General features: G+C 44.6%; 1 pseudogene; it reads left to right on the top strand.

Moving 5' to 3' along the window:
- The first annotated feature begins 676 nt into the window (after positions 1-676).
- On the top strand, positions 677-2363 carry LOC147454562 (dammaradiene synthase pseudogene; annotated as a pseudogene).
- The last annotated feature ends 8544 nt before the right edge of the window (positions 2364-10907 follow it).

The raw sequence follows: 10907 nt of genomic DNA, 5'->3' as shown, positions 1-10907 counted from the left end.
GCTTAAGATAATGGCAGCTCACAAGGCAACTCTATAATGCGTTGTTTCTTTTATGGTTAACTGGGTGTAAGTTGTTCCTTTCATTCTTTTAAGTGGTATGTTTGTTAATGATGCATCCCCAGGTATTACCTTTTATCAAAGCATTTGATTAGGATGATTGCTGTTGTTGGAAAGTGGGAGTTGATGTCAGGTTCCTCGATTTGCTGTTGCCCAGGGCAAGTGTTCTGTGGTGCTTATGATCTGTTATTGTGTGATGCTTGCCAAGCGTTCAGCAAGAAGACACTCGTCATTTTTGCCAGCAGTCACGTCCACCACCTTTGACTAGTTCCCCTGGTAAAATCAGTTTTCGTATTCTTGTCAAATTTTTTGCAGGGCATCTTTCTTCTTGTGGAAGTTTTGGGAATCCTGTTGAGAATGGCCTTCCTCGACCTATCCATCATTCCCTAGGGACTTCTGTGACCAAAAAGCTCACCAGGCTTGCCTGTTCCTTCACCCTCAAGTCGTGTGCGAGTTGGAACAATCGGTAGTCGCCTTGGCCAATACACCATCATTACTGAACTCAGGTAACAAGTAAGCATGATGAGATGGAAGGTCCGATCCTCCAAGACCAGCAATGCAGGCGTGCATCCATCTGAATAGTGCTTTTCTATAGCTCCGCCAGACCCATGCAAATACAATGGGCAACCCATGGACTGTTGGCACAATGAAGATTAAAGTCACAGTTTGGATGTTTCCCTGTTTGAACATGCTCCTGGAGGTAGTCCTATCCAAGCTATTGCTAATTGCGGTGCCGATTCCTCGAGGGCAGAGCCTGCTTGTAGGTTTTCTCAAGCCCGTGCAATCTCAATGAAAGGGCATAAGCAGCAGCTTGATATCCTCATGCAATAAGGGCAGAACATGAGGAACACCTGGAAGCCGAAGAGGGAGCTTTGCAGCAACAAGCTGCAAGCTGGCCTGCACCTGTGGCCAGGATGTCGCGGTGCCGATTCCTCGTGCGCAGAGCCTGCTTGTACGTTTTCTCAAGCCTGTGCAATCTCAGTGAAAGGGCACAAGCAGCAGCTTGATATCCTCATGGAACAAGGGCAGAACATGAGGAACACCTAGAAGCTGAAGAGGGAGCTTTGCAGCAACAAGCTACAAGCTGGCCTGCACCTGTGGCCAGGATGGAGCCCTACAGTCAAGAGTACTTCAAGGAGGAGTACGCAGGTGATATGCGGAACACCGAACCCACCTCGCTCGACGATGGCATCTGGCAAAGCCAGGAGTCCTTGATTTCCTTGTATTTCCCCCAAGGATACTAGTGGGGAGAGCTTGAAGCCAATACAACCATCACCTCACAGACCATCATCACCGAAAGCCCGTGCAGAAAATGGGCAACTACCTTAAGCTGCGGCAGTGTGATCATGGTGGGTGGGAGCTTTATTATGGAGATGGAGGCCATCTCAGTGCCACTATAGAATCCTACATAGCATTGTCTCTTCTCCATGTCCCAAATTCAGATCCCATTCGTCAAAAAGCTTACACGTACATCATCAGTCGAGGAGGTATCTCTAAAGCCTGCATCTTTACCAAGATTTGGCTAGCTTCAATAGGTATCTATGATTGAAAAGGCATTCCTTTTCTGCCTCCATGGGAATTGTGCTCTTCCCTAGCTGGTTTCCCTTCAGCTTATACAACATGGCGTGTGGGGCGTGCGAGTGCGTAGTGCCTTTGATGATCATTTGCGACAAAAATTGTGTGTTTAAGCTGAAGCTAGAGGTGTCCTTTGAAGAGCTTTATGCTGAGGGGAGGAAGAATGTGCGCTTCGGCTTTGCTTTTGGGGGGAGTTGGACTGACAAGCTCTTTGTAGGGATAGACTATACTTTCAAGGCGATGGAGAAGATGGGGCTCGTACAGTTCCGGCGATGGGGTTTGAAGGAAGCAGCGAGGTGGGTGCTAAAGAGGCAAGATCAGGATTCTGGAGAGCTTCTTGGTTACTATCTTCCCATGTTTTATGCGATGGTTTGCATGAAGATATGGGGCTATGATGTGACACACCCCGTACTCCACAGACCTCTCTCTGCTTTCGAGATGTTCTCAATAGAAAGGAAATAACATTGTGTAATACAATCTGCTGTATCACCTGTCTGAGATACAGCTCTTGTGGTAAGAGCTCTTGTCAAGTCCAGGCTTCCGCTAGACCATTCAGCCTTGCAAAAGGCTGGAGAGTGTCTCCTAGAAAAGCAAATCACCAAGCACGGAGACTGGTCCTACAAAAGCAAAGCAGGCTATGTGCCGGTGGGCATTCCAATTCTTCAACAGATGGTACCCAGATGTTGACGATACTGCCACTGTCACAATGGCCTTACACTCCGTCAAGCTAAAGAAGGAAGATGTCAAAAATGGGGCTATTGCATGTGCTGTGGACTGGATTTGAAAGCCATGAATGATCCACCCACTGCAGATGTGACTGCAAGGGTGATGGAATTGGTGGGGAGGCTGATGGAAAGCGAGCAGGGTGAGGGGCTGGCACAACAGATACTGCCTGAGGTGCTGGCAAGAGGATTGGCGTATCTACGGAATGAGCAAGAGGAGGATGGGTGTTGTTGGGGGGTGAACTACATACACGGAACATGTGGGGCGCTGATGGCGATGGCATTGACGGTGCCGACAATGCACGGGGAGGAGATCAAGAGGGGGGCAAAGTGGCTGGTGAAGATGCTGAACAAGAAGGGGAAAGAAGTAAAGTGGAGTAGTATGGCGAGGCCGGACCACAACCATGATGAAAATCACCAGCAAATTGTGTTAATCACTTGTGTCTGTCGAGGGACGAAACTTGGTATCTTGACGAGCTCTATGAGGCCTCTATAAAGCCTTGCATGTCCTCTATAAGGCCTCGCTGCTGGTATGGTAGCCAACAAATGTGACTGCCAAGTCCTGCAATATACTGTAAGAGGCTGTGCACACAACGGTCCATAGCCATTAATCCTTTCAGTCTGCCTCATCAGGTGCTACGTCTATGAGCCACTATTGCGGAGCAGCAGCAAGAACTCTGATCTGTTAAAACGTTTACTTTGAGGTCAAGGAAGACTCGTTGCAGACATGAGAGAGTTTCCTCTACCTCAAAGAAACATTTTCTCCCTCTATTGTACATCCCTTGAAAGTAATCAACAGCTCTAGGTGTGTAAAAGCACCCATTTAGGCAAGGGCTGAAGCTCAAAAGGAATGTGCCAATCCACAAGAATCACTGCTTGTGTATCCTTCGCATCATCCCTCCCATGACAAGTCTTGAATTGTATCCAATCTCAAAGCTCCAAGCTCAACGGCATAGTGGATGATAAACGTGGCACAAGGATTAGATATCACACTAATGCAAACACCCTTGTGCTACTACTCAGGTTCTTTGCTTAGGAGATGTGAGGGGCAGCAAGTGACTGGTGAAGGGATTTTGCAGTTTCTCAGCAGGCTCTTTTCTCTCGAGGATCATGGCACCATCATTCGCCATCTCTAAAGGTTCTAGAGAACAAGATTGGTGACCTCATTGAGGCTCTCTCTCGCAAAGGCTCTCGAACAGCAATGACCTTCTCTACTGCTTTTGTCAAAATCTCTGAAGGTCTTCAGAGGATATGCCACCCAGTGATTTTAACAGAGCTTCATATGGTTCGAAAATGTCGGGTGCAATGTCTGGCAAGGACACATTAGCAACAAATTTGGCAGCATAGCATATAATTCTCAAAGCAGGCACAAGTATCGGTGCTGCCTTGGTGAGAATGCCCTCCTTTAAGACCACCTCCTTCCCTATTTTCCCTTCCACTTTGTGCGGGCTGTGCTTAGGCGACTCGCATAGAAAATGCAACTTAGCTGTTTTCTTCACTAAGTTCTTGAGCCTCTTTAGCTTCCCATCTGAAGCTGCAATCAAGGGAACATGGGGACCGTGCCACTTACACGCACTTCAGAGAGAAGCCGAGAGGAGCAATTTGTGACTATGTTTAACTCCATTTGGTGCAAACATTGTTTCCTCTCGTGCACAGTCTTCCCAATTTCATCACAAGCAGTGCCAAGTGTCCAAATGTTGCATCCATTTTCGAACATATGATGACATAGACATGTCATAATAATCAATATCTAATTCTCCTAAATGATTTTCTCATATTAAACTGATCATTTAATGTGGGGAAGGCCAGGGGAGAAAAAGCTAGAATATTGGTTAAGCTAGCAGACCGGCCACAGTAGAGATCCAAAGGAGGGAAACTAGGGATCCAAAGGGGGGGCCATCTGCAAAAGAGCCATGTACAACAATGGGCTAAAAAGACCCTAAGGTTCAGCCCATTAAGACTTCCAAAATGCTAAGGTTCCAAAATTCAAAGGTTGTGTCCGAAAGGTCAACCCTAGGGAAAATTGGATGCTTAGTGTATGTACAAAAGTCTTCTTCAAAGCCTACAAAGGAGGGGGCGAGCCCATTTAGTAGGGGATGCGAGAGAAAGCCACACACACACACAGGCTCCCTTTACACAAAGGGAATTAGGGACACATGTCAGCTCCCTAGGCCAAATGCCCACAAGGGGTGCCCAATTCCTATTGGAAGACCCTTGAAGTGGACCAATGAGAATTAAGCTAGAGTAAATCTAGTTTAATTAATTTAAAAACATTTAATAAAAGAAACCAATGAGAATTAAGTCTCCTAGAAGACTATTGGGCAGTCTCCCAAGGGGTCCAATGAGCATTCAGGAGCCCGATGGCTTGCCTGATTCCTATTGGCCAGGAGGCAAAGGGGTCCAATGAGAGTTTAGTTTAATTATTTAATTACCTAAAGCTCTCACAAAAGGGGAAAGGGGGACACATGTCAGAAGGCTATCACTTATGCTGCTTAACACCCATTGGCTTGACTTGGGGAGGTCCAATGAGGCAAAAGCAAGACCAATTTAGCAGGAAGGGCTCGCCCAAGAGAGAGGGGGGGCTGATTTTTGCTTGGCATTGACACACACACACTCACACTTGACCATGTGTGAAGAAAGAATACTCTATCTCCTCCCAAGCTTTAATGGAGAGCTCATCACCTACTCCAAGCTTGTGAGATAGAAGCCTACATCAACACTCTCTTGGCATGTGGATGCAAATCCAACCAAGAGCCAAGCTTCAATGCATGCTCATCTTCTCTACCAAGCTAATTACTAAGCTAAGCTATGCTAATATGAGTGATTATGTGAGGAGATGTACATCTTTCTCGTAAGATACTCCTTCTTCCTCTCAATCTACTCTCATACCCTGTTAGCTCTCACCATCTTCGAAGGTGTGTGAGGTCTTGGGTCTGAGAACGGGGATAGTTCAAGTTGTGTTTGATTAAGTGTTTTGCTTAGTGCATGAAGCTTCCATCTTTATTGCACTAGCTAGTCTTGAAGGAACACAAAGAATTGTATTGTACAATGTCTCTCTTGATGGGAGAAACCATAATATAAAGCCTTTTGGAGGGGGGACCGGCTCCATGCAAATCCGGTCCTCAACTGTTGTCAATAGCTTAATTTCTCTCTCTTTTGAAAGTATTGTTGATGCTATCTAACTAGGTGTTATGCTTTTTGTTGCTCTCTTCACCTAAGCACTCTTGTAATTCTCATGAGGAATCTATTCTAATGAAATGCCCACTATGTTCATGCTAATTTCCGCTACACATAAGTTATTAGGCCATTAAATGTTACATTGGTATCAGAGCTCAAGGTTTCTCTTTTCTTGCTCAAGAAGGGAGGTCCTCAAGCTAGCTACAAATGGTTGGTATTATTAATTGCCTGTGAGTAAGTAGAATAGGGATCTTTCAGCCTTGCAGTGGGCCTGTCTTCGTGCAGTTAACGGGGCATCACCGTCGAGAGCTATGGTCTTAATAGTGGAGTCCTACGGGGCTTGCCTACGGCTTAACCACTATTGAGCTATTAAAAGCTTGACAGGAGCCGGTGCTGTTTTGGTGTCGAAAGACCCTCTCTTCTATTCCTTGCAATTAATGGTATTCGAGCCGCGGGTACAGTAGCTTGAGTGCTTTTTCTAAAGGGGTAAAGAGGAGTAGCAACTAGGGCTTGAAGTGCCAAAGTACACCTAAAAAGTTTACACCTAATAGTTGTTAGAATGGCTGACAATAGTAAAGAGAGTGAAATTAATGTTGATAACTTTGATTTTGCTCATGAGCAAGCTACTAATGATGCTTCAATGCTTGTTAACTATCTTGTTTCTAGGCTTCAACAAGCCATGGGCAATCCATCTCTCCAAAGTGAAGTGCAACGGCAGCTCCGTGCTCACGGGATTCTCCAAGCTAATCACCATGACGAGAGAACACCTAGGAAGCCTCCTTGTGAGACTACCAAAAGAGGTCTCTCTCCGATTCGGGAAGAAGAAGAGAATCCTTATGAAGGGCTCAAGAATTTACTTCTTGATGATGTATCTCCTTCCCAAAGGAGAACTCAAGAGCTTCCATTGAAGGAACGAGAAAGAAGCGAATCTCCCGCCACCTCGGCGGAGATGGCTCCACGAAGACGACGGGCTAAATGCTCTCCATCACCACCAAAGTGGAGAAGACCATCATATTCTTCTCCCCACCACAATTCAAAGAGAGATGATAAAAAGCAAGAGAAGAAAAAGGCGAGAAAGAGGACACCCTCTTCTCCATCTTCTTCATCCTCTTCCTCTTATGAAAACTATGGTGAAGATGACAAAGATCAAGACTAGAAAAAGGCGAGAAAGAGGTCACCCTCTTCTCCACCTTCTTCAAATTCTTCACCCTCTGAAGAAAGTGATGGTGCAACCTTTGAACCATCAAAAAGAAGAGGCCATAGGAAATCCTATGCCGCATGGAAGAGGTCGTCCAAGTTGAAGAAATTCAAAGAGGGAGGGAAGAGCATCTCTTTCCTTACCTATGATGGTACCTTTGGTGCTATGGACAAAGTCTTGGCCTTTATCCAGCAATTCGATGCGGCGTTTGGAGATGAGGGCTTCACGGAGTCCTCTAAGCTACGCCATGTAGCTATGCACTTTCAAAAGTCCGCCAGACAATGGTGGTCTAGCCTACGAGCCAATGGTGAAGCTCCACGAACATGGAAGGCTTTAAGAGCTTCCATTATGAAGCAATTTTTGGCCACCGATGCCAAAGACAAAGTACTCACCGAATGGCGAAGCTTAAAGCTCTCTCCCAATGAATCCATCCACAAATATGTAGACAAGTTTTGGGACCTACAACTCAAAGCCACTGTCTTCAAAAGGTTGGATTTTGGAGAGCAAAAGCAACAATTTTGTGCGGGCTTAATCGAAGAAATGGCGGAGTATGTCAACTCCCAAAGGCCACGCACCATATCGGCGGTAATACACCATACTATGGTGGCCTCTCGAATCAATTTCCAAACAGGGGTTAAAAGAAATAATAAACCCTCGGAAAACAAGGGTTCCAATGAGCCTAAGGGGAAGGACAATGTCCAAAAGTCTCCTAAGGGAAACTCCAACAAAGCTAAAGAGAAGGGAGTTTACAAAGGTAAGAATAAACTCTCCTGAAGAGCTTAGCGTTATCGTAAAGATAACCGGTGTTTCAAGTGCGGCGAACAAGGGCATGCGTACCGCGCTTGTCCCCAAAAGAACAACCGCCAAGATCCTCCTAGAGCTTCCTTGGTTGAAATCCAAGAGGAGGAGACTCACCAAACTCACCACAAAGGATCTCCTTTATGCCATGCTTGGGGAAAGGTAAGAGAACATGATGCTTTTATTCTCTTTGACCCTGGTTCTACTCACAATTTTATATCTATGGAGTTAGCCACCAAGCGAGGCATACAATCCTACGAGATGGGAGATGTCCTACCCGCAGACAGTGCCTTCAAGGGGCAAGAAGCTTCAGTCACTCCCTTAATTGCGAAATTGAGGCTTCATGTCCAAGGCTATGTGGACAAAGAGGACTTCTTTATCTCTCCTCTCAAGCATGAGGATGTAATCCTAGGGGCACCATGGTTTGACCGCCTGGCTGCCGATGTTAAATTTCTTGAAAGGAGAATCTCCTTTAAGTTCAGGGAAAAAGACATGTATATAGATGCTAAGGAAATGGGTAACACCATCCCCATTGTACATACACCAGCTTTCAACAAGTCAATAAAGAGCTCTATTTCCGCGTACATGATTTTTGTTAAAGATTCTCAAAATGAACCTAATGCTTTAACAAACGAAAATAAAAGCAACCAAAAGGAATTAGAGTTATCCAATTTTCTCAAGGGGTTTCAAGATGTTTTTATTGACGACATCCCTTGTGAGCTACCTCCTAAACGAGGTAATGATGACCATGCAATTGAACTTCTTCCAGGAAGTTCACCGCCTAATAAACCTCCTTATAGAGTTTCTCAAGCTCAACAAGAGGAGATTATGCGGCAAGTGCATGAGTTAGTTGAGAAGGGCATGGTTAGGCCTAGCTCATCTCCATTTTGCTCACCTGTGCTATTAGTGCAAAAGAAAGACGGCACATATCGTATGTGTGTCGACTATAGAGCACTAAATAGGATCACTATCAAGAATAGGTTTCCCGTTCCACGGGTAGAAGACCTATTTGATAAGCTACAAGGATCGACCTACTTCAGTAGGGTTGACCTAAAGAGTGGCTATCATCAAATAAGGATAGTTGATCAAGACATTGTAAAGACCGCATTTCGTACTACATTTGGTCTTTACGAATACATTGTCATGCCTTTTGGCTTGACCAATGCACCAGCCACATTCAACCGCTTAATGGAGAAGCTGTTCAGGCCTCATCGAACCTTCACTGGAGTGTTCTTTGATGATATTATCATCTACTCTAATTCATTGGAGGAACACAAGCAACACCTCCAGGTAATATTTCAAGTTTTAAGAGAGAATAAACTTTATGTTAATCGAAAGAAAAGTGAATTTTTTTTGCAAGAGATTCAGTATTTAGGTCACATTATCTCTCAAGATGGCATCCAAATGGATCCATCCAAGTTAGAGGTAATAAAAGGATGGCCTAAACCAAGGAATCTTCATGAACTAAGAAGCTTCATAGGTATGTGTGCATACTATAGACGCTTCATAGAAAAGTTCTCACAAATTGCGGGACCATTACATGACCTAACAAAGAAAAGCGTTAGGTATACATGGTCTGCTAAGGAGAACAATGCTTTCGAAAAGCTTATCTCTCAACCTGTGCTTACACTACCGGATCTCTCAAAACCATTTGAGGTCCAATGCGATGCTTGTGGTGATTGCCTTGGAGCTGTTTTGCTCCAAGAAGGGCACGCCATAGGCTATGAGAGTCGAAGGCTCGACCCTGTTGAGCAAGCTCTATGCATATACGAAAAGGAACTCCTTGCAGTTCTACATGCCTTAGACTCATGGAAGCACTATTTATTGGGGACTCCTTTCATTCTGCGAACGGATCACCAGTGTCTTAAGTACTTCATGACGCAGACCAAGCTCTCCGACAAACAAATGAGGTGGGCAAATTTCCTTTCGCAATTTCATTTTCATATTGCTCACATTGCTGGCAAGCATAATCAAGTAGCCGATGCACTCTCAAGACGGCCGAGAGTGAATGCAGTTTCCATAGCAACTCACAATGATCTATCTTCAATGATAGATGAGTATGCTATTGATCCCGATTTTAGAGATGTGATTTCAGCCCTTACATTAGGGAAGAAAGAAGAACCATTTACTTTACAAGATGGTTATCTTCTTTATGGCAATAGACTATGCGTTACTAACTCCCTGCGTGAGAAAGTAATGTATGAATCTCATGCTCCCCCGTATGCGGGGCATAGAGGGATTCAGTCTACCTTAAAGGGAATTGAAACATATTTCTATTGGCCTACCATGAAAGTGAACATACAAGAGTATGTTTCCAAATGTGTGGTATGTCAAAAGAAAAAATTTGATAGAGGGAAGCAACCTGGATTGCTTCAACCCTTGCCAATCCCTAATTCACCATGGGAGAGCATATCCATGGATTTTATCTTTGGATTGCCTAAGTCTATCCATGGGAATATTGGAATATGGACGATAGTAGACAGGTTCAGTAAACAAGCTCATTTTATACCTGTCAAAAAGACTATCAAAGCCCATCAAATGGCAACCCTCTTCATTTCACAAATTTTCAAATACCATGGCTTGCCAATGTCCATAGTGTCGGATAGAGATCCTAGAATGACCAGTAATTTCTGGAAGGGTCTCTTTGAGAATTTAGGGACAAGGCTAAATTTCTCTTCGGCCTATCATCCACAAACGGATGGCCAAAGTGAAATAGCTAACCTAACCATTCTCGATCTACTAAAAGCCTATGTAACGGAAGTAGATCAAAGATCCCAATGGGAGAAGTACTTACCCTTAGTGGAGTATGCTTACAATAACACTGTACATACTTCCACGGGAAAAGCACCTTTCGAGGTAATTGAGGGAAGATCAAAAAGTCCTTTGCTACTTAAGGTACATGGGAAGATCTTTGCTGCAGATGAGTATAGCCGAGACCTACAAGAATCTTTCCAAAAGATTAAGGATGCTATCTCTATCTCACAGCAAAGGCAAAAGGCTGCTGCTGACAAGCATAGAAGAGCCCAAGTCTTTAAAGAAAACGATTGGGTCTTGTTAAAGTTTCCCAAGGCTCGATTAAGGCACACGATGGGCAAGAATCCTACGGGCCACCAAAAGTACTATGCTAAACTAACAAAAAAGTACTATGGTCCCTTCCAGATTCTTAGGCCAATCAATGACATGGCCTATCAACTTAAGTTGCCCAATCATTGGCTCATACACAATGCTTTTCATGTGAGCCTATTAAAGCCTTACAAAGGAGAGCCACCTCAAGAACCAACTATTAAAGACCCACCGGAGATCGAGGACCAAGAGGAGGTGCTGCAGCCCGAGTCCATTCTCCGACATGAAGACAAGGTATTAAAAGACGGTAAGACTAT

This window comes from Adiantum capillus-veneris, chromosome 7, assembly GCF_014529385.1.
Source record: "Adiantum capillus-veneris isolate H3 chromosome 7, ASM1452938v2, whole genome shotgun sequence".
Taxonomy (NCBI): domain Eukaryota; kingdom Viridiplantae; phylum Streptophyta; class Polypodiopsida; order Polypodiales; family Pteridaceae; genus Adiantum; species Adiantum capillus-veneris.
The sequence above is the reverse complement of the archived record's forward strand: the minus strand, read 5'-3'. Positions and strand labels throughout refer to the sequence as shown.